The following is a 7,313-nucleotide window of genomic DNA, read 5'->3' on the forward strand; positions in this document are numbered from 1 at the left end:
GATTAGTTTGAGATTGTTCTTTAAATATTCAGAGTGTAATTTGACAAGTTAAAGATAAAGCACCTAACCTAGACAAAGGATGATTATCACAACCAAGGAAAATTTGTCCACGGAATTTTTTCTTCAAGATTGCAACTGCAAGGGAGGCTGCATCCTGTCGTGGAAACATAAAAAATGTGAGCACTGGTTCTAACCTCATCATAAAACAAAGCTAAATACATTAAGAAAACGAAAATATGTTGAAGAAAACATAGAGGACGACCTCATTTAGAATACATAGGCTCAAGGTTTCGTAGATAATGTGATAATTATAAACATATCTTCATATTTGATATTAGTTTTTACTTGAGCCTTGCATTTTATATTTGCTTAAAACCAAGCAGCTATTGCATATAATATGCAGATTTCTCCAAAGCAACGCATAATAATCACAAAGCAAATATCATCAAAATTTAACTACCATATCAAATGCACATTCAACAGAGTCTAAACAAACAAAATATGTTTGAAGCAAACATACAGAACATTGCTCTGTTTGACATTGGTTGTAACCCCCAAAAAACCAAAGTCAAAAATTAATCTAAAACATAGTCGTGGTTGATATTGATAGTGTGTGGTACGTAAAGTTTGGGAATCCTAAGTGAAACCCAACACGTCTAATAGAAGAAAAATATCAAACAAATTAATAGAAGAAAATCATAACAAATTAGGAAAAAACAAATTAACAAAACCTACTTCGTCAGAGTTNGNAAATTTCGACGAACATNGGAGGCAGAAGCACAACCACAGTGCTTTCAGTTTGCACGGAGATATCGACGAACATGTCTTCCCCTAACCTAGCTCTCCTTCTCTCTATAACCTAAACCACAACCACAGTCGCGTGGAGGGAGTGCTCTCGGAGTGTTCGGAGGGAGGAGTGCCGAGAAATTAGAGATGTGTGGTGTGGGAGTGCCGAGAAATTAGAGATGCGTGGTGTTGACGCTGCTTTAGACACGAAGGAAGAGGCAAAGAGCGGAGTGTTTAGAGCTTCAGAGACGAAGAATGGGAGAGAAATGAAATGAAGGAAACCTTGAAATGAAATTATGGAAATGTAAAAAATTAGAAAGGAGGAGATATTATAACTGATTTTTAAAAGTCCGTTATAATAGGTTATGTACTTATTTACAATTTTACCACCGCGTTTCATATTATAACTGATTTAGAAAAATGCGTTATAATAGGTCCTACACTTATTTACAATTTTGTCACTGTGTTTCATATTATAACTGATTTATAAAAGTGCGTTATAATATCAATCTATTATAACGGATAATTTTTATCTGTTATAATAGGATCGTTATAAAAACATATTTTTCCACTAGTGAAAGGTCATTTTGTAAAAAATTCACTTCTGTAAGTAATGTTTTAGATTATTAAGTTAGATCTACTAAATTTGGAATATCACAATTTTAATTCTCAAGAAAAATAAAAACATCTTAAAGTATTTATTATTCATCAATATCTAAATATAAAGTTATTATTATTATTAACTTATATCAAAATATTCTGACATGTTATGTACTTTAAAAGTGTGAAGTATGAGAAAATATAACAAAAGTGGTGCACGTTTTGCATCCAAGCATTGGGCACAGTCTAATAAATAAATGGATTTTCTATTAAAACTTTGTCTTCAAGTTTTCAATTCATTATCTGCTACGATAACTTTCTTAACAAATAGAGTTTCTCTTCTTTTCTTCTTCAACACCCTGCCTAACAAATACAATGTTGATTACGTGACATGGTCAGAGTATACATTAATCACATGTGACATTACAAACGAATTTTGTATTAAAAAATTTGAATGCAAAGAGGTGTAATTAGTTTTTTTCAAGGACAAAGTGGGAATAATTAAATCACGTTTTTTTCTCCTGTAATGCCATCTTTTATCTTCTCCGATAACCAAATCACACTTCCATGGCAGCCATCATAGACAAAACTGCAAATTGCAGGAACCCAATCACGAGTTTGCCCAACATTTTCACCCCTACAAAAATTCCCGAATCAAAAACCAGAAAAACCCTAATAAGAAAACTAATGACTTTTACCTAAAGATGGCTCTTCAGTTGATACAAAGTAAGCCCTAAAATCCCCATGAGTTTCGTTACCGATTTGGTTGTTGTCTCTGCAGAAAAAATTAGCTCTTGAAATCATTCAACTAATGAATCATGAAATAGTAAAGACAAGCAGAGAAAGAATAGAAAGATGAATGGTGAAGCGGTAAGGTTCGAAAAATCCACCTTCGCCAGAATTAGGCAAGAAACCATTGGATGGAACCTTCATTACGACCTATGAAAAATGACTCAAAACAAATTTACATGGCCTTTTCTAGCACCAAGATTTGCCCCCTGTTCCACAACTTTTCCATAACAGGGCAATCCTAACTTCAATTCATCCAACACTACCCCAGAAACGAACACAAGGATCAACAAAAAAAGCTGACTCCTTTCCCTCAAATCCAACTAATTGCTACCTCCAATTTCCACAAAGCTCAAGCACTCCAAATTCAATAGCTTCACATCTAAGGATTCCAGCCACACATGTCAGTGCCAAATCTCAAATAAATCAAAACTCTAAAACCAGCACTCTCATCCGAAACCATAAGAATCAGTGGATTTTTTGAACCTTATGTTGAAAGGATTTTTGTCGTCTAAAATCTCAACAAACCTAAATTCCCCACTAATGTAGTATAGGGGTAACCTAGGGTCTAGTCCAAGGACATGGTACTTATTAAGCTAGAATTGTAGAATTAAGCCTAGTTATTTATTTACTAAAACTAGGTAGGGAAAATAAAATGCATTAATAAAAGAAATTGGATGCAAATGTATGACTAAACCTATCTAAATGATGTATGAATAAAGGAAAATATTACCTACTGTTGTGAATCAGAAATGCAATGAAGAAAGAGTATGTAAAACCTAATAAGCAAAAGCCTAAAGTTACACAACTATTCTGTTATAAAAAGAAGAAAGCAAAAAATACTAATAAAAGAATCGAAACATGCAAATGATCCTAATTCTACTAATGAAAAGCTATAATGCAAATTTTAAAAATAAATCTCTAATGGAAACAAAAAAATATAGAACTGTAATAGAATTGAAGTAAATGTCCTAAATCTATCATCTATCGAATCAACAAAGTACAAATTCATACAACAAATGTAGGTAAAAACAATTTCTAGGTTGAATAAACATTGAATTGCTAAAAAGGGTCTCAGTCACTCTCAGGAAGACATCATGTAATGTAAAGCCCACTTTGGGGTCTTTGAGTCCATGTTTCAGAACTTGAAATGGTGACTCTCACTCTTTCCATCCACCCAATATTTATACAACCCAGAACTATATCAAATCACTCATCAAAAGCAACATAAAACTAAAAAGTAATAAGAAACAAAATCAAATAGCAACTCTATATTACAAAAAACATTTACGAACTCAAAAATGAATCTCAAACGAATAGAATCAATACAAGAATGGAATATAATCTATAATAGTGCTGGAAATGTAAATGTTATATGCAAGAAACGTTGCGTTTCATTTACTCATCAAAAAGGCTTCAGCCCTTGCAGTGGCTAAATTCATGTGCAGTGTAGCATCAGCCCAATCTTTCATTTAGAACAACATCAAAGGCTATTTAAATTCGTGTTGGCCCAATGTAGTGGCCCAAGATGTTATCAACCCAGCTTGTGCACAACAATAGACCTATTTCCATCACAACGTTGCAGATTATTTTAAGGGTTAAATATGTTTTTGGTCCCTTAACTTTCAGTGAAAATTGGAATTAGTCCCTCTTTGAAACTTTGGCCTAATTTAGTCATCCAACTTAAGAAATGTATGGATTTAGTCCTTTTAACCAAATTTTGTTAACTTTATTTGATGTTTCAAACACGTTTCTCAGTTAACATTGAAACAAAAATGTGTCAAATAGTGTAAACAACCCAAATGCTATCATGAAACATGCTTGAAACATCAAATAAATCTAACAAAATTTAGTTAAAAGGACTAAATTCATACATTTCTAAAGTCGAGGGACTAAATTAGGCCAAATTTTTGAAGAGGGACTAATTCCAATTTTCACTGAAAGTTAAGGGACCAAAAACATATTTAACCCTTATTTTAAATGTCTAGCCTAACTGAGTAAGAACCCTTTCACGGCCTAATCTAATTCTGCAAAAAAAGAAATTTAAAAAAAATAAACAGTAAAAAGAAAAGACAAAAGCCTACAAAAGCAAAATTTTATTTATTTTTCTGAATATTTTTCTAAAAAGTAAAATGGCATATTTATTTAACTAAAAAGGAAAAATTAACATTAATTCTATCAAAAAACCTATTTTTATCCTAATTACTCTAAACTACCTTAATTCTAAAAAATTAAAAGCTAAACTATCCTAAAAGAAGAGTATTAACATAGAAAAATGGAGAAAATTTGGGAGTTATCACCTTACTGCCTCACCATTCATCTTTTTATTCTTTCTCTCTTTCACTAGTGGCTCCCGCATCTGTGCGTTCCAGGACACCACCTAGCCCTCCCACGCGCTCCTCAAGACCTTCCACCTCACACTTTGTTGACCTCGAGGACGAGCTCGCTGGAAGATCCTCCAAGGTCAACTTCAACACCTCCGTTGACTTGGCCTCCTTCAACTTCCTCTTCCATCTCCTTATCGGTCAAGATCCCTCTCCAACCAAAATCAGCACCGACGGCCCCACCCTCTGCAAACAAAATGGCTATTTTTTTTCTCTCACGAAACCTTAATTTTGCATTCCTCAGAGAAAGGGACTGCCTTTAATTTCTTTTTCCCAATTTGCCCTCAATTTTTTAGTTTAGAAATTACAAAATACACGTCAATCATGTATAAATTGCCATGTCATTTAAAATAATACACTGATCATGCCATGTAATCCAAACTTAAACAGTCGTTTGTCCAGTTTGACGACATACCTTTAATTGATTCAATTTTACAAAAAAAGGACCCAATTGAGACGTCGAACAAAAAAGGGACCTATTTAAGATTCACGCCGAAAATAAGGACCTACCGTAACATTAAACCTAAATAATAATCAGCTTATAAAAAACCAAACTAAATTTAATTTCAATATCCGAAACATAATTTTATGTCTAATTTCGTAGACCATTTCATGTTCTAATTTTAACTTAAGATTAAAATTTTACAGATCTAAAAAATTTTAACTTAAGATTTTTTTATATATATTTCTGCATAAAAAAACATATATTTTTTTAGGAAAATAAATGATTTTCAACATACTTACAAAAATAGTTGAGTATTGTTATTAAGATCAATCACTATATATAAGGTATTGTTCGATTTGAAGAATTGAACCTCATCATGGTTTTGTTCTTAAAAAAATCTCAAAGAATAAAAGAAATATTTAAACGGTTTTAAATCTTGTTTCATGAATCATGTGAAACTATTAGATGTGGTAAAAATACTACTAAATAACAATGATGATTTTGAGGTATGTTATGTCTTCAAGGTATTCGAGAAAATGGAACATAGAGGGAGAGAATGCAGAGAGTATGAGACGTGAGCTATAGAAAACAAGAGTTAATTTTCTCATTAATATGTACAACAGAAACACAGTTACTAACTATTAATTCAGTTTTAGAGAGTTTTGCTTTTATCTACAACACACTCCTCTAAAACTAAACTCTTTAGAGATTTAACTCCAAGAGAATCCCTTAACTTCCTGTTTTGCCTTAACTTGATCTCTTAGGTAGTGGAACTTGTTCTCTATATGCTTGCTTCTACCATGAGAAACAGGGTTTCTGGATAGGCTGATAGTTGATCTATTGTCCACCATTAGTCGTATTGGCTTGTTGCATTCAATCTTCAATTCATCAAGGATTGCCACCAACCAAGCACATTGACACACAGTCTCAGCTGAAGCTATATATCCAGCTTCACAAGATGAGAGTGCAACAACATTATGCTTCTTAAAACACTAGGAAATCGATGCTCCCATATATCTAAACAAGTAGCCATACGTGCTTTTTCTATCCACTTGATCCCCACACTAATTCGAATCACTCCAAGTCTCAACACTCCATCCGTGTTGTTAGACTTCTTTGGGAAGAAAAGACCAAAGTTTGTTGTCCCTTATAAGTAACGCAATATATGTTTGGCAGTAGCAAGATGAGATTGTCTATGATCACTCATAAACCTGCTCACCAGCCCAACTCCATAGTTAATATCAAGTCTGCTGTTAGAAATGTATCTTAGAGACCCTACAATTTGCTTGTACAATGTGCCATCCACATTTTTCTCATCTAGTTGATTAGTCAACTTCAGATTTGCCATGATTGGTATTGAACCATCGTTGCATTTCTCCATATTGAATCTTCTCAACACTTCATTTATATACCTCCTTTGATGAAGGAACGATCCATCATCAATATGCACACATTCTAGTCCCAGAAAGTAGCTTAGGCTGCCGAGATCAGTCATCTTAAGTTCTTCTTTCATCCTCTTCTTAAACTCTTCAATTTCATCCACCGAATCTCCCGTTATAAGTAGATCATCTACATACAAGCAAATAAACAACATACCTTGCTTTCCACTAACTTTCACATAGATTCCAAATTCTACAGTACACTTTTGAAATCTTAGTTTGATGAGCAGAGCGTTGATGTGGTTGTTCCAGGCTCAAGGGGCTTGTTTAAGACCATATAAGGCCTTGATACACTTTCTGCTCTTCTCCTTCTTTTATGAAACCTAGAGGTTGTCTCACATAAACCTCTTCTTCCAATGGCCCATTCAGGAATGCGGATTTAGCATCCATTTAACAGATTTTCCATTCTTTAAAATTGGCCACTACAATTACTAACGTCACCGTTTCCAGCCTTGCCACAAGAGTAAAGACATTTGTGAAATCAACTCCAGGCTTTTGCAAGAAACCTTTCGCTACCAATATGACTTTGAGTTTTGCCACTTCACCATCCGGTCTGTACTTGGTCTTAAACACCCATTTAACCTCAATGGGTTGTTTGTGTTGAGGCAACTCTACCATCTCCCAAGTTTTGTTTTTCTCAATAGCTTTTAGTTCCTCCAACATAGCTTCCTTCCACTCCTTTATGTACAAGATCACCTCAGCTGGTTACATCACTATCTGCGAAAACTTCATGATTTGTAAGTCTAGTGGATGGAAATCTTGTTCTCTGTGACCTTCTATTATTGGCTTCATTAATTGCAGTAACCTGTTTAGCAGTGTGATAACGGTTGATTTAACGTGTTTGTGTGTGTATATTTTGTGAACAAATCA

The sequence above is a fragment of the Vigna radiata genome, chromosome 9, assembly GCF_000741045.1.
Source record: "Vigna radiata var. radiata cultivar VC1973A chromosome 9, Vradiata_ver6, whole genome shotgun sequence".
In the NCBI taxonomy this organism is placed as follows: domain Eukaryota; kingdom Viridiplantae; phylum Streptophyta; class Magnoliopsida; order Fabales; family Fabaceae; genus Vigna; species Vigna radiata.